The 27,379-nt window shown below is 52.7% G+C and overlaps 1 protein-coding gene across 1 annotated transcript in view; it reads left to right on the forward strand.

Moving 5' to 3' along the window:
* The window catches only part of CA10 (carbonic anhydrase 10 (inactive)), a 142,216-nt gene that overhangs the window by 17,267 nt on the left and 97,570 nt on the right, over positions 1–27,379 (forward strand). The window lies entirely within an intron of this gene.

Genomic DNA, 27,379 nt, shown 5'->3' on the forward strand with positions numbered 1-27,379 from the left:
ATCTGTGAAAAAAGAGCTTTACAGCCCATCGGATTTCTCTATTATAAAGAAATATTCTGATCATGAGTCAGTATTTGTTTATGCGGGAGGAATCCGATGAGATATGAAGCTCTTTTTCACAAATTTCCAGAGGACATTTAGACTGATGGGCGAACAGCGACGGGGGTGGAGGGGAGTGTGGCGGGGGTGGGGACGTGATTTGCTTCAACTTCTGCGCTGTGACATGGAATCGAACCGGCGACCTTTAAGTGTACAAGCCCGGTGTGCTTGACCCATCACAGCACGGCAGCGTTCGGCGTTTTAAATCGGTAGTCCTACCATTGGTTTGCAGCAGGTGATGTGGATTGTGAAATATTCATGTTGGAGAGCTGGGTCCAGAACGACCTGTACAGCGCTAGGGATGTGGTCAGCTGAGACTTTGTCAGAACTCCAATTCCATGAGGGCGGTGAATCGAGACGGTGATACGTCGTCAAGTTACGACTTTTTAATCACCTATTCTTTTTCAACCGATATTTAACAACATATGCCATAATTATAACACGAATATTTACAATACCATTATTCCTCATAAAAAAACCCACACAAATACAGATGGGGCATTTTAAGTCTTTATCTGAGAAGCTGCGAAGGGCATTCTGGGAAGTCGCTCAGCGGGTTGATGATGCTATTGGCCGGTGTGAGGAGCTATACACGTCTAATTATTTTAAGTTTTATGGGTGATATCGCGTAAATATATATGTGTCGTTCACCCACCACCAACCGAAACGGCCAATCAGAAAGGTTTGTCACGTAATCAAAACGTACCAATTGGTGACTACTTCAGCACACCGGTGTGTTGGAGAGTAAACCCACAACATTTACATTCCGAGCACGACGCTTCACTGGTGATTACAACCAGCTTCATCAGGCGATTTTAATAAGATTGGTCGGTAAAGCGGACGGGTTCGCCACCACCACCACCACCACGTGTGCTTCTGCAGGTTTGGTGATTTTAATAAGATTGGTCGGTAAAGCGGACGGGTTCGCCACCACCACCACCACGTGTGCTTCTGCAGGTTTGGTGATTTTAATAAGATTGGTCGCTAAAGCCGACGTGTCCACCGCCACCACCACCACGTGTGCTTCTGCAGGTTTGGTGATTTCCGAACTTCTCAGTCTTGTTCACGGGTTCCTTTTACGGGACTTGACGCCCAGCCTGATGTACATGCGGTCATTATTTTGAGATTATATTTTTTACAAACTTAGGGGTGGTCAGGACAACGTGTAGGTCAATTGCCAAAAAGTAAAGAATTCTGCTGATAATTCATAACATAACTTAATGATGAAACAAATAAAAACAATAATAGTTACAATAACATCAAGAACGAATATAATGAACATTAAAAGCATAAATACATTGACCTCAGCCACATACCTGGCCATGTTGCATGGGGTTGTGTTTGTGGCAGCTGATTGGCGGTGGGGGTGGTGACGTCATCCTTAGCAATGACTGCCACGCCCACAGCGTTGCTATCTCGCGGTGGCAGTTATTTATTTATTTTGCACATTTTTACGCGGAATTGCAGAGCCTTGTAAGAGCATTTGCTGCTCTGAGGCCCTCAGAGGTCACGTTTGTGCAGCCGCTGCGATTTCCATTTTTGCATTTTAATCTCGATTTATTTTTCATAAAAAAAGATCCCTGCTTGAAAGCGACGTCTGGCACTTTCATTTTGTCTCGGATTGGTGAAGAACACCAACGACTGTTAAGTAGTGGTGGCAGAGCCGCCTCACGCATTCGCAGGGTGATGAAAGCAGCGACTATAAAACATCTTCTGCAGGCTTAAAATATCTTATATTCAACACGTTCAGTGTAGAAACTAAAAATATGACTGAATGTGGTGGCGGCTGGGTAAAAGCTAAGTGCAGTTTTCAAATTCATATTGCATATTCCTCATGCCTTTTTCACGAAATTGTCCTCAATTTTAAACTTTCATTTAAAAAATTTGTAGTCAAATACTTTTAGGTCTGGCATCAAACCTAAAATGAGGCATTGTTCAAAAACATTACTGTGAGCATGCGAACATGTCACAGTGTGTGTGTGTATATATAAAATGCAGCTTTGATCAGAGAGCATCGTATGAAAAAAAGTATTAAAGAACTGATATAAAAACTGACGACCGACTGAATATCCACCGTGTTGTCACCACCGTGCCACTTGCACGATGGATGTCGAAGCAGCCGTGTCCGGAGTCGCGTGGCTGCGCTGTGGTTGATCGCCACCGCACGGTGAAGCTGCCTGGCAGCCTCAGTCACATTGCCGGCCACGGCTGACAGCGCTGGCGAGCGACGGGAAATGTCCCCGACTGCGCGGGGCGCACCGCTAACGAACGGGGGGGCGGGGGGGCCGGGGGGGGGGGTCACCTTCCCAATTTTTCGTTTGCCGCGTCGCTTCTCTCGCCGCTCACAACGGACGACGACGACGACGCTCCTCCTCCTCCGTTACTGCGCACGCCACGTGGCGCTCGTCTGCTGGTGCGTTGGGGAGGGGGCGGGTGAGCCCCGAGGCAAGTCCGGCTCGCGTTAACTCGGCGGCCCTAGTTAATTTGCAGGGTTTTTTTCTCATTCTTGTTGTCGTTGCTGCTGCCGTTGCTGCTTAGCTTTGGTTTAATTTTATACGAGTGGGAATTATTTATACCGATTTTAAACCCAACAGCCTCCCGGGAGGCTGTGCAGAAGAGTGGAGCATGAACATGGCAGGGGGAAATGAGCTGTACACACACACACACTCTCTTTAGAAGAATGTGTACACTCACACACTCTCTGTAGACGACAGACACAGGAGAAGAAGGAGGAAGGCCAAACGCCTCGAGGGGCAGGGAGTTGACAGCAGGAATGGGCAGGCGAAGAGAGTTCCAGATGACCTCCGACTGAATGAAGAGGAAGGATGACCTCCGACTGAATGAAGCTTGAATATAGTCTTTGACATCCAGCCGTGGTGGCTGGAGTGGAGAGTGCGTGCAGGAGAGAGTAGAGAGTCTTGGGAGAGATGAGTGGCGCGTGTGCCAGTCCGTGGAGGATCTTGAACACGGTTGAAGGCAGTTTTGAAGTTGATCCGGGATTGGATTGGGAGCCAGGGGTCACATTCGTGGCAGCAGCTGAGACGTCGTTAATTTAAATTAGCTGGAGTTTGTAGACGAGGGTTTTGTGGAGTTTATAGATGAGAGAGTTCCATGATTTAACCGGGGCATTAGATAAACGCATTGACATGCACGAAGGGGCCTTACTGCTTGTGCGACCTGAGCGATGAAGGCGTGGACGCGTGCCGCAGCAGCCGCAGCAGCAGCTGGGGAAGGTCAATGCCAGATACGAGAGACGTTGTTCAGGAGCAGGCACGAGGTCCTGCAGATTGAATATACGGGGGGGGGGGGGGGTGGAGGGATCAGTGTCAGCTCTGAGGCGTCGCAACACCTATTACCAGTGCGGTGCCAGGGTGTCGGGCACGCACGCTCAAACACTGCTGTGCGTCACCATTTGCCACCGAGGGGTGGGTCCCCTTGCGTTCTTGAAAAAAAGAAAATCTTTGTATCCGGACAAAGCGCGAAGCAATCCAAGATGAGACCACGTCGAGTGAGGATGTGAGCGTGGTCCGTGAGGATGTGAGCGTGGGACGTGAGCGTGGGACGTGAGCATGTGAGCGTGGGCCGTGAGGATGAGCTCATGCAGTCCATGGCGACGCAGATGCTGGCGAAGGAATAATCGCCGACATGAACACTTTTGCCGGAAGGGAGAGAGATCTATTCATTAGAGCAAGGGATCCGAGCATCATAATAATACTCTTTATTTATAGACCGCCTTTCATATCACACGGTTCAAGGCACTTCACACAAGTGAAGATAAAACAAAACATTTACGAAGACAAATGTTCTAAAAACACTCACGAAATAATAAAATACATAAAGTGCGATTTTTTTTTTTTTACAAAACAATAAAACTGTGAGATGCCAGAATAAAATAAGACGGCTAAATTATATAAATAGGCCTCAAGCCTTTGTTTAACTGGAGCGACTACAAACTCGTGGACACGCGCAGGGAGCGAGGGAGGAGTGAGTGGTCTGTGGACTCGAACATAGCTGGAGACCACGAGACACCACGTGACACCACGTGAGACTACTATAGACCACGTGAGACCACGTGAGACTACTATAGACCACGTGAGACCACGATGTATTACTAGAGACTACAAGGGCCAGGTGTGGGGAGAGGGAGGAGGAGGAGGTCATCATTTGCCACCCGTAGTTTGGGGCCAGCGCGTCACAGAAAGTCACATTGCGTCTGATATTAAACCTCGTCTGTCTCATCCTGTTCAGTGTAGTTTGGATTTCTCTAATATCTGTTCCGATTTTGTAAAACGCTCAGAAGATTTTCCCGTCACTTTTTTGGTGTTTCGTGCAGAACTATACCACTCTGATTTTGCGTTTTGCCGAAGTAAATGTATCTTTCAACATTGTCGATCGAGAGGCGTTGAAATGAGAACTGTTGATTGATTGTCACTCGCAAACGCGCTGCGCTACGAACCCGGTGAGCCGAGTTTGATTCCTGGCGACGGCTAAGACCAGCGAGCAGTGATTCGTAGCCTGGTCCTGGGTTGTCCCGTCCTTAAACCCGCACTGACCAGCGTGGTGAAGTATGGTCAAACAACCCCCACGATGACACGGTGTGGGTAGACCTTCATCCAGCAGTGGATTGACAATGAATTGCGATTTTCACTGAGATTCCGGCAGTGGCTGTGGATCGCGTGAGCAAACCAATCAAACCACTCGGGGAGCCAAACAACTTAGAGGCGTTCATACAAAAGTGGATCACCAAATCTCAACCCTCATTCAGAACCCAAATAAACACAAGCCGATTAAACACAGGAAGGTGAATTAACATCTCCTCCGAATCTTGTCAGCAGGTCTCTCGTCCCGTCACACTTAATTATTGAAAATTAAGCCACTGGGGTTAACATGCTTCTCTCTCGCCCCGATACATCTCCCGTGTCGCCACACCTCTTCTGGCATCTCACTGCGACTTCAATAAATCTCCGAGCGCCGCCCCAAGTGAAAGGTCTTCTCAGGACCCCCCCCCCCCACGTGGGCCGGCACCGCCTCTGGACGCCTCTGGACGGTGCCGGCAACTCGGACGTGGCACGCGCGGCGCGGTCAATGAGGCCCCAACCACCACCACCACCGCCACCACCACCACCGCCCCGAGACGTCTCCCCCTGGTGACCCCGCCGCCTCGTCCACAGGTCGAGCCCGTGCCCCGACAGCAGCAGTGCTCTCCACTCATTCTCAGGGGGGGGGGGGGCACTTTGGCCGCCACACATTTCAAGCCACTGGGGTTTGACAGCAGCACGACGATGGGGGGGATGGTGGTGGGGGTGTGTTCACTATCTGCGTATTGTCGGGGGCCGCACTAAAGGCCACCGTGGGCCGCCAGTGACCCGCGGACCTTGCAATGAAGACCGCCGCTCTGCAGGGTGGGACGGCGGGCTGGGCGTGTGGGGGTCCTGCCATGCGGGCGGGCGGGCCGTGGTGACGAGTCCAGGGAGTGTCGTTTGCCCGAGGCCATCAGGCCCCGCGGCACCAGGGAGCCATGAGCCGTGGTTTTCTCCACCTCTTCTGGGCTCGGGCCCCGGGCCCGGGAGGGGCCGACTGTGGCTCACGACGGCGTTGTGAGCCCCCCACCCCACCCCCACGAGCCACCATTGAGCTATCGTTGTTGATTAAAGATTCATTTAAACACATTCCTGCGGAGGGAGCTGGTAGGAACGTTGGATTGCTCGGTCAATAGCCAGGGTCAACGGCGGCGTGGTGTATTCTACAAATATGGCCGACTGTGAGGGCGGGTACAAGCCGGCGTGAGTAGGTTAAACGTTGAGTTTTATAAGGGCACCACGGGGTGACCAGCCCCTCCCCACCCAGCCCCTCCCAACCCCCACCCAGCCCCTCCCCACCCTCCCCACCCAGCCCATCCCCACCCTCCCCACCCAGCCCCTCCCCACCCTCCCCTCTTCACCCAGCCCCACCCCTCCCATTTTTGGATGCACGACGGACGGACGGACACAATAATCCCCTGTGGGCTGGTGTAACCAGGTGGTTCCTACCTGTATAATTGATTGATTTCCTGTCGTGGAATAGAGTGAGGCGAACTACGCTGATGAGGTGGTAAGAGAAACTGAAATGTGTGGATAGAACACCAACAAACCGCTGTCATCATCAGCCATGGCCAATCCACTGCTGGATGAAGGCCTCCACAAACTGCTGTCATTAATCCATGGGCTAGAGCAGACATTCGTACCGCTTCAGATCGCAGGCCTCTCGTTGTCACCGATACAGCGATGCATGCCGCCAAGGAGAGTTCACTGTTTGATGATCCCACTCATTCACTTTCTACGTGACTTTACCGAAAGAACCTAAGAAGGTTACCGCGTGATTCACGATTATTGGCCACGGGGATCACATCGGAACCCACGAAAGTTATACCACCTCGGGCAAATCTGACGAGTGACGTCTCTGATCTGGGCTTGTCACCGACACGCCTCACGTTCATCCACCTCGCACCCTCACACGAGCTCATTCGATCGCTCCATCTCCCAGGTGGACGCGCCTCTCCGATGCGTTTCATTGGCCATCGTCCCGTGCAGTCGTGACGCGCGCGTCCTGCCCAAGGCCCTCTCTCCACCCCGAGCGGTGTGATCTGTGTACGTACAATGCGCATGTTGAACCTATTTCGCACCGTACGCAGCCAATCGTGCTAATCGCCTGCGCGTGTTCTCTCGTTCACGATGTAAATAATTTGCTTGGCTCCGTTGAGTTCACGCACTCTGCTTTGATGTTGTCGCGTGTGGTTTTTTGTTATATATCAAGTGTCCTTTTCGGAACAGTCCCTGTCCAAGCCTACTTGAGGTTTTGACGAGCGAGTGTGACGTGCACAATCTGTGCTTGCTCTAGTGGTCCATGCAACCCAGTCGCGTGACGGGCAGGGGGCATGACGTGGTCAATGTTAAACAAACATTCAGGACATGTTAAATGCTGAACAGGATATGCGTAGTGATGCGATCCGCTATTGCTTGCCGGGCTCTTAGAATTTGGAATGGTAGAAGGGTGGGGAGGGAGGTTGATCCTTTCACAGACGTCTAACGGACGTCTGTGGAAAAGAGCTTTATAGCTCATCGGATTCCTCCGGTATAAATAAATATGATTCTGATTCTGGCTCCACGAGTATCTAGCAGGTGCGAGAATCCCCGCGGGGTTTGTTGAGTCGCCGTGAACCGTGGCCCACGCTGTCTGCGCGACCCCAGAGTGGTATCGGCCACGGTCTCAATCTCGGGCATCGCTTCATCAGCCCAACGTCCAGGCGAGAGACGACACCACGGGCGCCCGCGGTGTCTTCTGGGTACAGCGGGTTCCCTGTTCCCACCGGCTCTTTCGCCGGGGTGAGGAAGTCATTTCGGGTGAAATTCTGCAGCGCATACCTTTAGCGACTTAACGGCACGCAATTTGCCGGGGAGATTGATAGTGCCTATTAAGCAAATGTGCTTATTCACCGCTGGTAATTTGCACACCTGCTCAGCGTTATTGGCACCCAGGTGAGTGCGTCTCTTCGGGGGAGGGCTTTCTCCGTGCTCGAGGAGCGCGTGAGCGTTTCAGAGGCAGCCTCGTTAGATCGTCGTGGCTAGGGCGATGGAATTGCAATCCACAGGTCGCCGCTTCGATCTCCCGGTGAGGCAGCTACAGCAAGTGAGCGAGTTTCTTAAATCTCCACCCCCACTACCACCTTTGAAGAGCTGTCACTGGGTACGCGCACGGTTGATCGATGAGCAGGCCGCGTGTGGTGGGGTAGAGAGTGGGTAACCACCAACCTTTCCTCAGACGTTGGGCCAAATTACCCCTCTAGGATGGGGCTCTGGAAAGCTCTCCCTCGCGGTGGGCCTTTGCTGTCAGCAGTGGCGTAGCAAAGCGATTGCAGGGCTGCACCTTTAACCTTTGATTTTGGCCTTGGTGGAAGTCGACATTCTGCCCGGGTTTTTTTTCATTTGTTGCAATTGTTTGTGTTTTTATTCAGCTCGGCTCAGGTCAGACCTAAAATGGTTATAAAGTAGATTCAAGACAAGAGGGGCCTTTCTCCAGAGATTAAAGTTCATTTTGTTGTGTTGACAAATTCCCGTTTTTTTGTTTTGTTTCCATGCCCTCGACACACGGCGCCGTTATTGCACTTTGCTTTTCAAGCCACACAATTTCACGGCCACTGGCGCCCTTCACACACCGCTACGAAGAAAAGTTGCTATTTCTCTCCCCAAACGTGCTTTCGTAATTTGACTAACACGTGACAGCTTGACTTTATTGAGTGTCGCCGTTTTATACAATTTGTCTTTATACGGCGTCTGAATGCATCTCGAGACGCTGTGCAAAGTGCTAGTGCCACGTGGCATGGAGAGGAGTGCTGTACACACACTTCCTTTAAGGAAGACACGGGCGGTAGAGGTGAAGGAAGGACATGAGCCTGGACCTGAACCGGTACGAGGAGGTGAAAGCAGCAACATGCATAGGAAGAGCATTCCAGACTAAGGGGGCAGCAGAGGAGGGAGTGACCTCCCACAGAGCGACTGCTGATCGGAGGCTTTGATAAAATTGCGTTGGTTCGTTGGTTGCTGGATCGGAGATTTGCATGAAGGGGAGAGGAGTGAGATGATAGGGGAAAGGTAGGCAGGGGTGGGTCCATGGTGGACCTCAAAAAAATTGAGTGGAATATTGAAGTTGATCCTATATTAGATTGGGAGCTCAGTGGATTGGGAGATAGTGGAGAGATCACGTAATTAGGGGTGATCTGTTTGAAGTCTGCCAGTGGCAATATAGATCACCCGGAGTTTGGAGATGAATGATTTGGGTGAGGCCGCAGGGGAGAGAGTTGCAGGAGGCAGAATCAAGAGGCGATGAAGGCACACAGGTGGTGGTGTTCTCAGCAGCAGCAGCAGCAGCTGCAGTTGGGCCACGCTGGCCGCAATGGCAGCCAAAGTCCTTCGTTGAGGTTTTTGGATATTCCAGTGAGTGCTCGGAGCTTCCTTTTGAGCATTCCGGTCTGACAGAATAAGTCAGCGCTTGTGAGTAACTCTTCACAATGAATGCTGCTGCGTTGGCAGCGGTGTACACGCACAAACAACATCAATAAACAACAAAAACCCCGACACTTTCATAAACAACGACACTGCGGCTGTAAAAGGAAACGTTATAATAGGCGACCTCTCGGGCAATGACCGTTGTGTGTGTGCTATGAAAAAGGACCATTTGCCAAAACGTCGCCTATGAGAGATATAATTATTATTATAATTAATTTGTTTCCCTTGACAGGCCACGACGAGTGGCAGCGGCGTGCCCGCGGCCCCCACCCCACACAGGCGTTAGGGGCGCGTTGTAGGGGCGCGTTGTAGGGGCGCGTTGTAGGGGCGCGTTGTAGGGGCGCGTTGTAGGGGCGCGTTGTAGGGGCGCGTTGTAGGGGCGCGTTGTAGGGGCACGTTGTAGGGGCGGCGGAGCGAGAATTGGGACGGGGGCGAGCAACAGCAGCGCGGCGCGCCCTCTCCTCTCAAGGACCTTTTTATTCCTTTCTTTTAAAACGCCGTTGAACGGAAGAAAAAAAACATATTATGAAACGACCGCACAAAGCAAATGGTGACCCGAGAGACACAGAGAGAGAGAGAGACACGGAGAGAGAGACGGAGGAGCACAATTGCAGCAACTTCAAACTCGCTCTGTCCTCCAGCCCCTTATGAAAGTGCCCCCCCCCCCGCCACCTCCTCCTCCTCCTTATTTTTGTATTTTGGTCGCTCCGGCAGCTTCGGCCGCACCGAGAGGATGTTGGAATGTGCGCGGTGAGTGGCGAAGCCCTCTTGTGCGGTCGCCCGTTCTTCTGGCCCTGCCCGGCCCTGCCCGCCCATGCCCAACCCATGTCCTGCCCAGCCCGGCCATGCCCTGCCCAGCCCGGCCATGCCCTGCCCATGCCCTGCCCTGCCATGCCCGGCCATGCCCTGCCCATGCCCTGGCCTAGCGCCGCTCGCTTCTTCGTTGAGCCCCACCCCTCGAGTTGTAATCGATTATCGACGATTACACTGGTCAACACACTTTTTCTGGCATTAGGTATTCCAACGGGTTCAATGTAATTTTGGGGTGCTGATTCCAAATCTGGCATCAGTTTTTGTCTATTACATCAGGGTTTTGAGATATCAAATATTGCATTTTCAATAAAAACTGCAGAAGAAAAATATTAAATAAATGTGGATATCTACATAAAATGATATTATAAACACACTATCCTAAAAATACAGCACCATATTTTAACACTAAAGCAGTCACTGACTCGCAACAACTTGCAATCATAAGTGACAGAGTTAATTTCGGGTAAAATCAATGAAAATGGGGTATGCCGATAGCATAAAAATGAGATGTGATAGAGCAAATCTGAGATCAGATTTGGAATTAGCACCCTGAAATTAGTGTAAAACAGCTGCAAAAGTCCAAGCCAGAAAAAAGTGTTTTTTTTGTTGACCAGTGCTATCGACGTTTCGCTGCTCCGGGCATACACGACGCAACGGGCCGTTGTGTGCCGTCGTGTTGCGACCAGTACGTAGACTGAGTCCCAGCGGTCAGTTAGATAGCTCGTCACTCGGAATGGTTTGTTGATTAACTGGGGGGGGGGGGGGGAGCCTGACTCTGTGGGGGGCAGGACCCGTGGCCAGGAGTGTCGCGCGTTGGGACGTTGTCACGGAGACCTCGCGAATGAAGTCAGTCGCCTGAATGCCTGCGGGGCAGCTCAGTGCCATGTCACGTGGGTGTCTCGTGCAATGGCTCCATCTCTGCGTAGTCCACCATCTCCCAGATCGACGACACGTGTGCCCCACCACGCAAACACAAATATCCCCCGTGTAGCCTTAACAGACTATTGGTACGAGTGACATTAGCGAGCACCTCGTGAAGGCCGACACGGCACACGACAGGGTGATGGAGTAGCCAGCATGATGCCTGGCCACCTTTGTCTCTCCAGCTCTGACCATCGCCACCGTTCCCACAGTCGAGCAAACCCGGACACGTGTCTCAGTCAGCACGAGGTCTATAAACACCGAACACCGTTTACTGGCCTCAAGTTCAACACGGACACACCGAGATCACCCTTCTCGGTACAAATCATTCGCTGCCACCCAAACACAGAGGCCAACTGCTGGACCATCTGGGTCAAGCCGTGGCAGGTGGCAACCCTCCCAGGACGAGTCTGGTGAGGTCAGATGCTGGGAGACTGTTAGAGCAGGTCTATGGGTCTCTGTGTGAGTCTGTGGGTCTCTGTGTGAGGCTGTGGGTGCCTGTGTGAGTCTGTGGGTCTGCTGTGTGAGTCTATGGGTCTCTGTGTGAGTCTATGGGTCTCTATGTGAGCCTGTGGGTGCCTGTGTGAGTCTGTGGGTCTCTGTGTGAGTATGTGGGACTCTGTGTGATTCTGTGGGTCTCTGTGTGAGTCTGTGGGTCTCTGTGTGAGTCTGTGGGTCTCTGTGTGAGGCTGTGGGTCTCTGTGTGAGTCTATGGGTCTCTGCGTGAGTCTGTGGGTCTCTGTGCGAGCCTGTGGGTGTCTGTGTGAGTCTGTGGGTCTCTGTGTGAGTCTATGGGTCTCTGTGTGAGTCTATGGGTCTCTGTGTGAGTCTGTGGGTCTCTGTGTGAGTCTATGGGTCTTTGTGTGAGTTTATGAGTCTCTGTGTGAGTCTTTGGATCTCTGTGTGAGTCTGTGGGTCTCTGTGTGAGTCTATGGGTCTGTGCGAGCCTGTGGGTGTCTGTGTGAGTCTGTGGGTCTTGGTGTGAGTCTCTGTGTGAGCCTGTGGGTCTCTGTGTGAGTCTGTGGGTCTCTATGTGAGTCTACGGGTCTCTGTGTGAGTCTGTGGGTGTCTGTGTGAGTCTGTGAGTCTGTGTGAGTCTATGGGTCTCTGTGTGAGTCTGTGGGTGACTGTGTGAGTCTGTGAGTCTGTGTGAGTCTGTGGGTCTCTGTGTGAGTCAATGGGTGACTGTGTAAGTCTGTGAGTCTCTGTGTGAGTCTATGGGTCTTTGTGTGAGTCTGTGAGTCTCTGTGTGAGCCTGTGGGCGTCTGTGTGAATCTCTGTAGATCTCTTTGTGAGTGTATCTCATGCTCGATGCTGGGAGACTGTCGGGGCAGGTCTCGGAGGTGGCTCTGTGTCTCCTGCGCCGCAGTTGTGGGATCAGATGGCGAGTAGCACGCGTGGTGGTGGCGTAACGCGTTGGCCGTGATGACATCTTGGTCTTAGCCGTGGCTGGAGATCGAACCGATGTGGCTGAGTTACTAGTGCAGGGCGCCAGCTAACCACTGCGCCACCGCTCCCCGATGGATGTTCAGTTTGTGTTATAAATTATTTCTTCATGAAATAAAAATTCAAGGCACGGAATTTTTGGGACAGAATGCGTACAACTTGTTACCACGCTCTGAACTGTTTTTTTTCTTTTCGGCAATGCAATGTCGATGTAATTAGCGCGGAATTTCGTTTTTATGGGACATGACCATGCGCAGACTCGATCGTTGTAACTCAGCGATATTTGTCTCTTTTTAAAATGCCGCGTCTCATTCATTCTTGCTCATATTGCTCTCGTGGATTTGTTTGCATTCTCCTCCCAATCCATTCGCTCATCAAGCCCATTCTCACGCGTTTATTGGTTCGTACGATATATAGCAGCAGCAGCATCAGCAACATCAGCATCAGCAGCATCGTAGTCGTCGTAGTCGTAGTAGTCGTGGTATCGGGAGAGCCATCTCGCTCTGCTCGCTCAGTGAGGGATGGGGGTGGGGGCTCAGCGTAGTCGCGGGGGGGGGGGGGTAGCGGGGGGTGGGGGTGAGGGCTCAGTGTTGTTCCGGGGGGGGGTAGCGAGGGATGGGGATGGGGGCTCAGTGTAGTCGCGGGGGGGGGGGTAGCGAGGGATGGGGGTGGGGGCTCAGTGTAATCGCGGGGGGGGGGGTAGCGGGGGGTTGGGGTGGGGGCTCAGTGTTGTTGCGGGGGGGGGGGTAGCGAGGGATGGGTGTGGGGGCTCAGTGTAGTCGCGGGGGGGGGGGGGTAGCGAGGGATGGGGGTGGGGGCTCAGTGTAGTCGCGGGGGGGGGGGGGGTAGCGGGGGGTGGGGGCTCAGTGTAGTCGCGGGGGGGGGGGGGGGTAGCGAGGGATGGGGGTGGGGGCTCAGTGTAGTCGCGGGGGGGGGGGTAGCGAGGGATGTGGGTGGGGGCTCAGTGTAGTCGCGGGGGGGGGGGGGTAGCGAGGGATGGGGTGGGGGCTCAGTGTAGTCGCGGGGGGGGGGGTGGCGAGGGATGGGGGTGGGGGCTCAGTATAATCGCGGGGGGCTCCTGCTGTGTAATTATCTGGCCGGCTGCGTCGTCCGCGACTTTCCCCTCGCAAGCCGCGACCTCCCCAACGCATCAGCGCCAAACCTCCATCACCATCACGCCAAGTCTCTTCCACCCCATCGCCTAAACACTCGCATTGATTTCTCCTGAATCCTAAGTGGCCGAATGTTCAAACAAAAACATTCGGCCTGTGTGCGTGTGTGTGTGTAACGTGCGGCTGCTGCTTTAGTATGCATAAGGCTGCTTTAAAATGTAACAGTAAACTAAATGGTGGTTTAACGTGTTGGCGGGATATGCTGGTGCGTGGCAGATGTGGGTGCGTGTGTGTGCGGTTTGATGCTCAATGTTGGCGATTAGCAAAACTGATCGCTTTGATATTTCGAGCATCACAAAGAGGCCCGGAACAATTCCGCAGACGAGGCGCACGACGTGCATCGTATCGCAGCGCTGGGATGGTCTCCCGCTTCCTGCGAGTGGATGCCGGCTGAGTTGCAACTACAAATCCGCGTCCAAGTCGTAAATCTCTCCGCTGCTGCTGCTGGCTTGAGAGGACAGCGATGGTCTCTACCGCTCGCGCCCGTGGACACACGGAGGCAGAAAGACTCACACAAAGTCACGTGGGCTCACACAGGGACTCACACAGGGTCACGTGGGCTCACACAGGGTCACGTGGGCTCACACAGGGTCACGTGGGCTCACACAGGGACTCACACAGGGTCACGTGGGCTCACACAGTGTCACGTGGGCTCACACAGGGTCACGTGGGCTCACACAGGGTCACGTGGGCTCACACAGGGACTCACACAGGGTCACGTGGGCTCACACAGTGACATGTGGGCTCACACAGTGTCACGTGGGCTCACACAGAGTCACGTGGACTCACACAGGGTCACGTGGACTCACACGGGGTCACGTGGGCTGTGAGCCCACGGGGTCACGTGGGCTCACAGACTCGTGGCAGTGAGCTTCCTTGATGTGTTATGAAAAATAACCATTGCCCTAACGTAACCCATTCCATGTTTTTCATTTGAAAGCGGCAGTGTCATTGACGAATGTGTTGAGTTGGTTGTTGTTGTTAATCGTGCACCAGTTCCAACGCAGCAGCATCGCCAACTTAATGCGTTTGATTGAGATTCGTCCGAATAGTCGGAGTGGGCGGTGCTTTGTGACGTCACAATCACAGCCCCCGTCACCGCGTGGGGAATTTCCCGCGTTTCGGGGGCCGGAAGCCCCCGGCGCCTGCCGTTTAAAAGTGGTTTACAAATACTAATCGTTCGTCAAATATTACATCGTATTAACTTTTACACATTTTACTACGTAACGCAGCGGGGGGAGATGGGGGGATAATCCAGAAGAGGAATGACAAAGATCAAGCCAAGCGATGACGCTGCCTCGATAAAGACGTAGTGTTGTACTCCTACAAAGACAACTGCGATGGAAATGAATTCGGCCCCATCATCGCTGATGAATTGACGGAAGCGAGCGATGACCTCGACGACGATGACTCATTTGTCGTCGAGTCCTCGTCCCAGGACTCGGTCGGTCCGGCACGGCAGTCAGTGCCTCGGGCTGCAGGGATCGACACGCCGAGTCGACGCCGCTCCCCGCATGACGAGGGCTCGCTTTGACGTGCAGGGCAACCGCGAATGATGATTGCGCTGAGAGGTGCACGGGCATTGAGTGCCTCCCCGATCGATAACGTATCGGCTGCCGTTTAAGCAGGAAAGGCAGGTAATCCAGATTCCCGATCTCTCTCCATTAGGGGCCTGCTCCCTGCGTGCCCGCCGCCGCCGCCGCCGCACCGGCTTCTCGCTAATTCTCTGGACGTGTAATTCCGTGCAACGCTGAAAGAAACAAAATCACTGCGCCGAGTGTCGTGGCTCCGGGCGACTTTGTGGAATCTCCGCGGTGCCCCCCCCCCGACCCCCCACCGCGACGTCCTCGCGTGGAGGAGGATGAGCGAGGACTTGAACTCCCCCACGTGTCTCCAGAGCCGTGATGACACGGTGCCAATCAAGGCGGCGTGCGTCGCCACATTATTAAATAAAGAAGTCGTCGGCTAAGGAGAGGACAGCATAGGAAGTGTAGACGCTAATTGAGAGAATGTAGAGAGAGAGGGGAGGGGGGGTCAATGAGGCTTGCGGTGAGGATTGAACCGAATTATGAATCTCGTCAGCCCCGAGGGACAAGGAGTTTAACCGACTCGCAGAGCGCCGCTTGTGAAGTGCTCCTGGATTAAAAGTCGTTTCTAAAGCTTTTGAAGATGTGACAGGTTTCAGTTGGACAGTGTTGCTTGTGTGTTTATTGCCAACGCAGACCTCTCTAATTGCCGTATTTACATACCTAACGAAGTAAAGCATTCAATCGGCATTTACATTCTCATTTGGTTGCAATTAGCGCATCCATTAAAATGCTGTGACGGTCGCTTGTTTGATACAATATTTATTGTTAAAAAGATGTCAAAGTACATTTTCTGTTCGGTATCAAAGTCATCGCGATGAGGTTCAGAAGCGTTGCATATTAAAAAATACGCAGATTTGTGCTTTTAAACGGTTCGGTTGGCCCTGCCGCTTGTGGTCCGGGTGGCCGTGTTGGTGTGCGCGGCGAGGCATTGCCTCTCAAGCTCGCATCTGTGGCTGGGACATCAACTCGCGCAGCAGCAACAGCAGCGGTAGCAGCAGCAGTCGTAGCGGGAGATGCAGCAAGAGTAGCAGCAGTGGTAGCAACAGCAGCAGGAGTAGCAGCAGTAGTAGCATCAGCAGCAGGAGTCGCAGCAGTAGTAGTAGCAGGAGCAGAAGCATTAGCAGCAGAAGCAGTAGCAGCAGTAGCAGCAGTAGTAGCAGGATCAGTAGTAGCAGCAGGAGCAGTAGCAGTATTAGTAGCAGGAGCAGTAGTAGCAGCAGCAGTAGTAGCAGGATCAGTAGTAGCAGCAGGAGCAGTAGCAGTATTAGTAGCAGGAGCAGTAGTAGCAGCAGCAGTAGTAGCAGCAGCAACCGCAGTAGTAGTAGTAGCAGCAGTAGTAGCAGGAGCAGCAGTAGTGCGTGGCAAAATCTTGAGAGATCGGATTGCTCAACACGTGGCATGCTTGATCACGCAATCTTGTGCGTGCTGTGTAGTACATATAGAGCTTTGCAACGAACTAAGGCCTCATATATATCATTGTCCTTAAACTACTGGAAATTAAGCAGCATTGGTTCGAGAATAATTATATTCTTCTTTACGCGGAGGAAAGATATGGGTAGGATGCAATTTTTGTTGGCTTATCTCTTTTGTACGTTGAATGTAGTGGCGTTGCTGTTTAATTATACAAAGTGCAAAATGTAAAGCGGTTCATGATCTCTGATTCGTGTTGTGCGCTGTGCGCATGCCTCAGCCACTGTCCGTAAATATTTAACCACGTGCCCAGCGAGGCTCTGCCCGGCGAAATATTGTCAGCTGCTGCTGATGGCTTGATTCGGCCTTTTGTTTCGTATTGACATCGCGCGATATCGTCATGGACTGCTCAGCTCTTTGTCTGTCGCCTGCGGGAAGTGTTTGTTGAATTGATGCAACCACATCGGCCTTCAGAGTAACCCAGTGCATGATGGGCAAGAAATCGTGCTTTTACAAACATGAACTAGCTGTTGCTCATTTTGCTCCGCTTGTCTACCAAGGAAAGCCTCGCTGGGTCTCAATACTCGTGTTCATGAGGGTCCTGCCAAGCTTGGCGCTATTGCTGCGATGTGTCATCTCCATCGACGAGTCTGCAGGCAATTTCCCAGCATTGAGATGTGGTTTCACCCATACGAGTTACTGTGTGTGTGTGTTCGCTACGGGAGAGAAACCCCGTGCAGGACTGAACATACAAACTCAACGCAGAAAGGCGCCCGTGTCGGGAATCGAACCCAGTTCCTTCTTGCCGTGAGACGCGAGTGTTACCACTGCGTGCCACCACCCTGGCCGCCTCATTAACTTTATTGATTTGTCTCCGCCCTCCACCAATCCTGAGCTGCTGCGGCTGCTGCCATGCACCCTTGTCTTGTGTGCTCAACGCCAGTGACGGCTCATCCCAACGGAGTGAGTGATGGGGAATGGCCGGGTCACATGGATGGCACTGCACGGGAACCTGGGTTCGAGTCCTCGTTTCAACAGCCCGTCATTTAAACCGGGTCCTCAAGTTGATGGTCTTAGCTCGATCGCAAACGACCGCACAAATGCACCCCCTTCATGCTGATATTTCGTGTGTCACCACTGAATTTGTCTGAATGCCAGTTCCGAGCATGATAAATGTTGATTCGCGTGACACGGCGGTGAACACGATCTGCACGGCTTGCACGCGGTCGAGTGCGCGCCCTTGTTGGTGTGAACAAAGAGGCTGTTGGAGCGATTTTTTAAGTAGTTCTGTGACGTAATCTTCCAGGGCCATCCGCTGACACGGGGTGGTGTGCCGCTTGCTGCCAGAATCCGAGTGAGAAGTAATTGCGTTTCATTGTCAATACCACACAAAGCGGCATCATTGAGAGCAGAACAAAACAACTCCAGAGAGAGATACAATTCAATATGGTGAACATGTCGCGAATGGATTATGAATGACGGTGCCACACACGGGGCCAATTCCCAGAGGGCACTGCGGGCCTCCCAAATGCGTTCGTCACCAAGCGGGCGGCACAGCGAGACCGCAGACCATCCTCTTAGCCTCCTTTGAAATCCTTTCTGGGCAGATGTTTGAATATAAATGCGAATTTTAATAGTTTATGCTGGGGTACTGAATGTGTTTGAATCTCATTACTTAAAAGTGGATGTTGTGTACCAGTCGCATCCTTCCAGAATTCCCAGGACGGGGGGAGTTAAATTCTGCAGAAACAAAGGCGGAGAAGACATCGCCTCCGGTGATGACACTTTTTGTTGTTGTTTGCTCCAATCGTGCCCTTCGCTCGTATGTGAAATGTACAGTATGTTGTTTTGCGATTCCCAACGCAACGAAGCGGGGGCTTTAATCAGTCAGCATTAAATCCGGCTGCTGTCGACTTGCACCTGAATAATGAATCAGGGCCAAAAGGGTTGGGGCCAGAGTTGAGGCCGCACGGGGCAGATTTGGTCATGGAATGAAGGCGCGGGACTTCCCGTGACCTCCGCGTGACCTCCCCCCACGTAGCACCCTTCCATTACGAGCTTGGAGTCCCCACGGGATCTCCATGGAAGGAACTGCTGTCTGGCGAATTTAGTTTTTATTTCTTCCAACTTTCAGCTCTCATTACATGACTAAAATGTGCAACTAACTGACTTGCAAATTGAAAATGTACACGATGCTAAAAACTAATTTTGGTATTGGTATGCGCCCACGTAAATTGGCCCACTTTCAAAATAATGCGCGGCAATTAATATTTATCTGGTTTGTTCACTGGGTTTGCAGCAAAAACGCAATTAGAGAGTGAGCTGGTTAGCCTGGTGACACACGTGTGGAGTTTTTAAAATGTATAATACTTTGCTTACGTAATTGTATTTGATTTCTTTCAACACATGCCCTGATAATTTTGCATCGCTCAATCGAATCGTCTTTGCGAGAAACGCGGTTTTTAGAGTGAGTTGGCCAGGCATAAATATTCGACATGTGCAGTAAATCATGCCATTTGTATACTGCGTGAGTGGGTTGTGAGCTCCGTTGTTGCTTATCATAGTGATTTTGCAGAGTTTTACCTTCCGTGGACTTTCCAAGTGGCAGGACATCTAATGTCTATTTTCCTGACCATTCCTGTTTGGCAGGCCTTGAGGGAATTGTGGATTGACCCTGCGACCTCTGACCTTCACCCTGAAATGCCTGCGTAGACAAAATGGCCCTGTATCGAACCATCCCTCAAAATTCCATTTGTGTTCATCAGGCGCTTCCTGAGACACTGGGATGGATGGATGGATGCATGGATGCGTGGATGGATGGCGAGTTGAGAGGGTATCGTGTTAGACAGAATCCTTCTGCAAATATCTCTCCATCATCCATCCGGTCACCGAGGGGATGAATCCCAATGACAGGCTTCCTCGACTTCAGCCGCGTGGCTCAGCGGTAGGGGAAGTGGCTCGCGATTAAAGGTCGCCAGTTCAAAATCTGGCTGCGGGTTGACTCGGTCCATCATCCATCCGGGCTCGAAAACATAGGTACCACTTTGTGGGGAAGTCTGCATTGTTGTTCCTGTGGAGACACTTACCCCCGCCATACCAAAGTGGAATTTCCACCACCATCTCAGGAATGGTAACTGAAGATCAGCACCACCTCAATGCTCATAGGAGGAGGAAATCACTTTGACTTTGAGTACATTGGCAATTAATTAAATACATAAGTACGCATTTAAATTGAAATACAATGCTCAAGTCTATCAGGGCTGCCTTCCTTTCGAAAATTATCTGCCATAGCAAAATGCATCATTCACAAATGCCCAAGGTTATACAGCTTACCGGTGCATTAACTCTCCAGGCACTTAGATGCATGCCTTGTTTTCAGCGATAAATGTGAGACAGAAACAGGCAAAACGATAAACAGCATTCCCCCAAAGATGCTGTATTTGGAAGATGTCCAAAATGCAACTTGGGTATCATTTGTGTTAAACTGGAGAGTGTATGTGTGTCGTGTGTGCAGTCCCCGGGAGACGACAGTGACGCTTAATGGGTAGCGCGAATTCGATTTCTAAGTTTCAAGCAACGCGCATCCGCGTGTGGTAGAAAAATCACCCGGCCCTTGTGCATTGTGCAAAAAACATCAACGGTTCCTGAAGCACTGCATTGTGGGTGAGAAAATGTGACCGACCGACAGCCGCAGGTGAGAGAGTTTGATTCCTCTCCAAATTGGTCCTGGGCACCCCCCTCCACCCCCACCCATCCACCAACCCACACTGACCAGTATGGTGAAGTATGGTCATACAACCCCCCCATACCCAACACAGCGCGGAGAGGTATTCCAGCGGAGAGGTATTACAGCAGAGATGTTTTCCATCACCACGACGCCAAAGCGCTGTAAAGTTGTATCTCTCCGTACCGTACCTATCAAGGTGATTAAAACGTAAGTATCGGTGTAGCGGTTTGGGCCGTTAGTTTAATTTTGCAGGTTACTGACCCCTCCCTCTCCAGAGCTGGCTGGAGGCTTTAATGGACAACACAGCGGAGTGCCTCGTGCTTGGCCGCCGCTGGGTGGGACGCAGGGGATTGGCTACGTGCAAGTTATGTATTGAGACGACAGGTAAGGCTCTTGCAGCCAAACAGCCCTTTTCCAAGGAGATATGAAGATGCAGGAGGGCCACACAATCAGAGAGGGTCCTTGTCCTCCAGTAAGATCGGCAGGCCACCCAGCATTGCTCCGGGCGAGCTGGACTGGTGAAACGGTGCAGAGCGCTGCTCATCTTGAATCCGTGCTGCTCAATGTACGCAGAGCCACAAGGTCGCGTGGCGCGTGGCGCGTGCACGAAACGCGTTGTGATTGTCTCTACGTTGAGCGATGGATACGTGAAGGAGACGCATTGTCTGCTTTTCCGTTTTGTTTTTGCAAATATTGGTGGTATAATTGTTTTTCTACAAGGGATAGTAATTGTGACCACGTGGTCATATTTTATTGCGATGTATACCAAGCCTCGCGCAGTGATATGAGTACATCTGCATTTCTGCCATAGTCCCCTGTTCATGAGGAATTCGATATTACCGCAGCATGCAATTTATGTAGTGATACATTTCCAGACGTCGACTATCTCGCCTATCCCTCTGTTCCGTGAAGAACGGTCACTGCACAAAACGTCATCCTAGGATATTTACTTTTCTTTTCTGGGCAGCGCTTTTGACGAATGAGTTGCATTTTTACGTATCGCTGGATGTAAATTTCCCCCGAAAAAGTTGTCCTCCCTCGAAACGAATGGAGTCAATCCATCCAGCCACGGAATTCTGTGTTCAAGGCTATTTTAAATTGAACATGTGGTTGCCCCGCTCCTGCAAAATATATACAAGTGTACGGCAGTAAATAATGTAAGTGCGCATCTGTCGGCAAGCGCATGAGAGAATTGGATGCATTTTATTATAAGCTGGGATATTAAAAGTGTGGCTGAATTTTCAGACACATAGGACATCATCCTTCTCCTAACCAGGGTGATGCAGCTGCTGCTCCTTAGCCAAAGGCTGCTACTGCTGCTGCCCAGAACCAGATTTTGTCAAATCTCTCAAATCAAGCAGGGCTGGATCTGGCCTAAGGTGCGGATTATGGAGAGCAGCTCAAATCATGAAGAGAACAAAGACTCCTATTTACGTCAGCAGTGCTGATGGGTCTTCCGTGGGGGCATTGCCACAATGTAGGTCACAAGCAGAGGCACGAATGAATGAATGAAGAGTGGTTGTCACCATGGCCATGAGAAATGAGACCCGTGCCGTGCCGGGATTTTCCAGGATGGGCCTGGCATGGTTCGTCTCCTGTCCCAATGCTCTGTGGGCTTCCACTCCTCGCCCCCCCCCCACTCCCCCTGCCCCTTCTTCTACACGGTTGAGAGAAGCCATCATCATTATTTTTTAAACAGAGTTAACGTATTCTTCAGCTTATGCTGTCCCAAGCGATGCAGTCTTGGAGTCACTTTTAGCCATGCGGTTTAGAATATTCAAAAGTATAAAGCCCTGAAGTTGTCCTGAGACGGAGTTGGTGGCACCGTCTCTCCTGTGGCCCCGCCGAGAGGGAGAGGGACAGTCGCGCACGGTCCCCCTAAGGATGCCGTGGGTCGAGCCCCTTCGCTCACTTCCCACCCCTGGCCAGGATACCAGATGTATTGTGGGCCCCTTTCACGTCTCGGGGTCCCCTTGCTCTCCCACTGCCCACGCAGCACCCAGCGACAGTCGACGGGTGAACACAAAGCGCTTGGGGGTTGACGAACGCCTTCCCCCCGGTGGTGCGGATCGTATCGAGCGATCCGCCGTGGATTTTTTGCAGACTGTCCGCAAAGCGCGTGAGGGCAATTTCCCACGAAGGATTACGTATTGCATTACCGATGTAATAAAAATGAAATTTAACGCGTGCCGGGCACGTGTGTGTGTTATACAGGGTCGTTTTGGGGAGCTTGTGCTTGCTACGAATGTTCCATTTGCCGAGGCTTTACGACAATAACCTCACAATAAATCGTGTCGGGGGGGGGAAACAAAGCACGTGCTCAATACGGATGTTTCTCACTCACAGTGTGAGGCAGGGCCCTCTGTGGGACGGGGCAAGCGGCCAGTCGTGTGCGAGCATGTGAACGGGCGACATTTCTACGCCAAACGTCGCAGTCTTGTCCGTCGTCTCGTTCATAGATCGGCCGCCCCTTCCTTTGCTTCGGAAGAGCCCCGCGTGATCGGGAGCCGCGGTCACGTGTCTTGCTCGCTAACACGCTCCTCTGAGCTGCAGCATCCGTCGTTGTTGTTGTTGTCGTTGTTGTTATCATCGTTGTTGTTGTCGTAGTTGTTGTCATTGTTGTTGTCGTTATTGTTGTTGTCGTCGTTGTTGTTGTCACCGCGAGCGAACCGCTGAGTGTAGGCGCATGTTTTGTTTTAATCACCGAGCTGTGTAATGCGATTGAACGAATGTCAGTCGCGGTGTGCGACACGGGCTCACTTGCTCACACGCGCACGGACGCGCACACGCACACACACGCACACACGCACACGCGCACACACGAACGGACGCACACACGCACGGACGCGCGTGCCTGGGTGTGATTCTGCAAGTGCCGAGATCCCTGCTGGCCCTAAAAGCGCGCGCGTGTAAATCGTTGCGAATCCCTGCGCAAGGAAGAGACAGCCCATCTCTCGGTGGAGAGAGCGGGGGGGGTTAAATCCCAGGCTGCGGGGCTGCTCCAACACCCGCGGCTGGACACGCGTCCGTCAGCACGGGGAGTGCCGTGGGCACGGAGGGGTGCCGGCGTGGGGCGTTGGGGTGGGGCGAGGGGCGAATTCCGCCACTCCCAACAGACACGGGACGTGCGTCGCGCATCGTGAAATTGGGGGTGCGACCGTGAACAGGGGCCGAGGGGCGGTGGAGGGAGCAGAGGGCGATGGGCGGTGGTGGAGGAGTCGCCTCGTGTGGCGGCCCTTGCCGAGTTGCGCCTCCGATGCGCAGCAGCAGCCGCAGCAGCAGCAGCCGCAGCCGCAGCAGCAGCAGCAGCCGCAGCAGCAGCCGCGGGCTGCCGCTCACCCGGTCGGAGCGAGGCGGTCACCCCGGCTCGCTGCGTTGGCATTCGTGCCAATTCGTGAGTGCGAGATGCCCGACCCTTGACTCGCTGTGACGCCCAGGCCTGAACGGTCTTCACCGCAGTACCGCGACGTGCACCGAGCGCATTTGTGTCGAGCTCGACGGCGGACGCACTGCACCAACGATTTGAGATATATATTTTTTTCTATCGGGTAAGGCCACGTAACGATCTGGGCACGTTTGTTGTTTTCGTGTAACCCTGCACCACCCGACACGGCCAAACAAATACAATCCTCGCGAGGTGTACAAGCGTGTAACAACACGCCAGTTAGTATTGCATCAGCTCATCCTCTGGTAAGTTGAACGATTGTAATGAGCAAACAGAGCAATTCGATATTCGACGTTTCACTTGAAACGGTGTCAAGCATTCTCAGGTCAGAATATGTATGTACAGTGCGTTGAACTTCTTTCGCATCGTATGTAGCCAACCGTGCTCATCGGAGATGCGGGGGAAGGACAACAAACTAAACATAAAAAACAATTCTAAAGAAACGAGTTGTCAATCTTGATGATTTTAAAGCGCATAGTTCCAGTGGCCTTCTAATATCGGAAGGAAGAGCGTTCCAGACGGCCACAAAGCGCATCTGAAAGCGCCGCGCGATGCAGTGGCCGCCGTCTTTGGTCGATGTCGAGCCAGAAGTCGGTGCTGTGAAGATGGGCGGAGTTGGCATGAGAGTTGATGCTCCTTGCCGACATCAGTAAGATGGGTTCACATTAGTGACTGCGAGACCCGTCGTCTTGAAGTGCCACGGTGGTGAGTCGTAGTCCACTGCGGTGAGTCGTGAGTCCACTGCGGTGAGTCGTGAGTCCGAGCAGCCCCTGCATCCCGTGATCCGAGAGTGGCGGTGGTGCGGAACAAGTGGATATTTAATTACTTCGAGTATGGGAAGGCCTTCTTCCGACAGTCGATTTGATCGACAAAGGCTATGAATTGTGATTGTTGTTATGATTGTTGTGATAGTTGTTGTTCGCGTAACTTAAGGGGTTCTCTCGTGGTTCAGCATGGAAGTTCGCTCGATTGAGCAGTGAGCATGTCCACGTGAGTGCGTGCGGTGTGCAGAGGCACTGCTGGGCATTGCCTGCAATTTTGTTTTGGTCACAAAACGCCTGTGATTAATAACATCCTCCAAGGCACAAAAAAAACAACCAAGTCGAATGATAAATAGAAAATACAAGGACGTCAAATGAGTGCTGAGAAAGTAAATACAACAGTCAACCGCCTCAAGGTCTGTGTGGCGGTGGGTGGATGGTGGTGGGGTGTTTGTGGAGGTGGTGGCGATGGGGGCGATGGGAGGGTGGTGGTGGTGGTGGGTGGTGGGCGGTGGAGGTGGCGACGATGATCGATGGAGGTGGTGGGGGCCCGTGGATGGTGGTGATGGAGCGGTTAGCGCGCTGTGCTGCAAACCTCATGACCCGAGTTAGATTCCCACTCAGGGCCTACACCAGTGACAATTATCTGAATCGGTCCTGAACCTCCCCTATGTCGACGCGGCCTCAAATGAGTAGCTGGTGCGGTGTGTAAACATCGCCACTGGGGAGACAAAGGCGGTCGGGCGTGGTGCTGGCCGCTCACCCCCTCGTGTGCCTTGCCAGCCTCATTCAAAGGCGCTCGCTAACGGCACTTCCCCTCCAAAGTCTGTCGAGACCATAGGGGGGGGAATTTTCGTCTTTGGTGGTGGTGGAAGTGGTGGTGGTGGTGGTGGTGGGCGGCGGGGGTGTTGGGTGGGTGGTGGTGGAGGTGGGTGGTGGTGGTGGGTGGAGGGGGTGGGTGGTGGTGGTGGTGTTGGGTGGGTGCTATCCCAATTATGTGGCAGGACCCTCGTGGGAGATGTGTCCATTGAGGCCACCGTGGATTGCAGAGGAAGCCATCAATCACTCAATTAGCCGTGCTGACGAGCCCACTAAGAATAGACACGGAGCAGAGCACTTCTGATCAAGATTTAAAAATGACAGATTAAAAAATAATAATTTCGTACATATGTTTGCAAGGGAAGGCCTGGGGGGGAGGTGAGGGGGTGTTGTTCTCCACGGAAGACGCTTAACCGTGTGCCCTCTAGAGATGGTGACGTTGTAGTAACAACATAACACGCGTAAAAGAGAGAGAGAGAGCGAGAGTATTTCTCACAAGATCACGGTTGTAATAACACGGAGACAACTTTCAATTACGGACGCTGTGTGTGTGTGTGTGCGCTTGCCGTTGGAGAGAGAGGGGATGGAGCGTCCCGAGCATCAGGGCTCCGTGCTTGCTCCTTGTGAGCGCCTCCCGCCTCCTGGCACCAAGCCCGACTCTCGTCATGTTTGACCTTGGCAGCACAAGTAGGGCACAATCATTCATTTAAACTCTTCGAAGGTTTCTTGCGCAGCGAATGACCCAAAAAAATAGCGAAGGAAAACAATCGCGCCTCGACTCAGACGCTGTTGTTGTTGTTGTTGTGCTTGTTAACCTGAGATAAACCTTACCGAGTCTCAAGACTGTTTCACGATGGGGCTGCTTCTGCAGCAAGGGGCAATGCTGCTGCTGCCGCGTTGCGTGTGATACCCATCGAGTGTTTTGCAGGCAGTGTTTCGGCATTGGGGATGTTTGGTCAATACAACTTCACTGTCTGCGGTTGTTTTTTTATTTGGCTGTGGGGGGAAAAAACAGAGAACTGGAGGAACGCCGTGCAGACAAAAAGTCACACGATTCGGAACTCAAACCCAGGCGCTTCGTGCTGCCAGGCACGAGTCTCATCACGGCGCTGCCACGCGGCCGATGAAGGTGTCACGTGTTGGTCATCATCACCAACCCAGCCTCTCGCCTCCCGTGCGCAAAGTCACGGCAGTGCAGTCGCCGCTGTGAGAGGCGCAGCCCCGCAACTACCAGCCCCTGCCACTGCTGGGGAAGAGGCGGCGCCTGCCACGCAGGCCAGACGCCTGGGGAGAGGAGGGGGGGGGGGATCCCCCCTCCTCCTCCGCCTCACGGAACGCGACCTGCCATTTGCACGGCTGCAGTTACCGCACCGATGTAAATGGTCAGGTGAGCTTAATTTAATTAGGCGATAATTAAGCATGACTAAGTGCCGGTGTGAAATGAGAACCTCGGCGATGGTTATTGAATTTGTTGCTGTGAATCTCAATTTGCTCCTGAGCATGAATGTCAGTGGGGCGTTCTGCGTCGCAAGCTTGGTGACTGTCGATGGGGGGTAGGGGGGTCGAGTTTTGGGGTGGGGGGGAGACGTCTCTTACCCTGGGGTAACTCGGGAGATGTGAGTCATTCACCCGACGTGGCTTCAGCTGAGCCAGACTAATTAAACACATTCGTTGGCCACACTGTGCTGGCGGAAGTGCACAGGCGCATGTAACACGAAGCCACTCAGCACTGCCTGCACAAGGAGAAGTATCGTGCGGAGCTTTTTATTTGTTTTGTGTTGTGACGGTGTGGCCAGGTGGATCGCATTCGACAGGTTCAAATCCTGGGTCACGAATTGGCTCAGCCCATCATCCTCTTGGGGTCGATACAAACTGAGCAGCACTGTGTGGCAAAGTCAACAGTGGCTGGAAGCATGAAATGAGCATGCTTCCAGCCAACAGTGGGTGGTCTGAGTGGAGGGGCGTGGTCTGAGTGGAGGGGCGTGGTTTGAGTGGAGGGGCGTGGTCTGAGTGGATGGGCGTGGTCTGAGTGGAGGGGCGTGGTCTGAGTGGAGGGGCGTGGTCTGAGTGGAGGGGCGTGGTCTGAGTGGAGGGGCGTGGTCTGAGTGGAGGTGCGTGGTCTGAGTGGAGGGGCGT

This window comes from Lampetra planeri, chromosome 23, assembly GCF_965212315.1.
Source record: "Lampetra planeri chromosome 23, kcLamPlan1.2.h2, whole genome shotgun sequence".
In the NCBI taxonomy this organism is placed as follows: domain Eukaryota; kingdom Metazoa; phylum Chordata; class Hyperoartia; order Petromyzontiformes; family Petromyzontidae; genus Lampetra; species Lampetra planeri.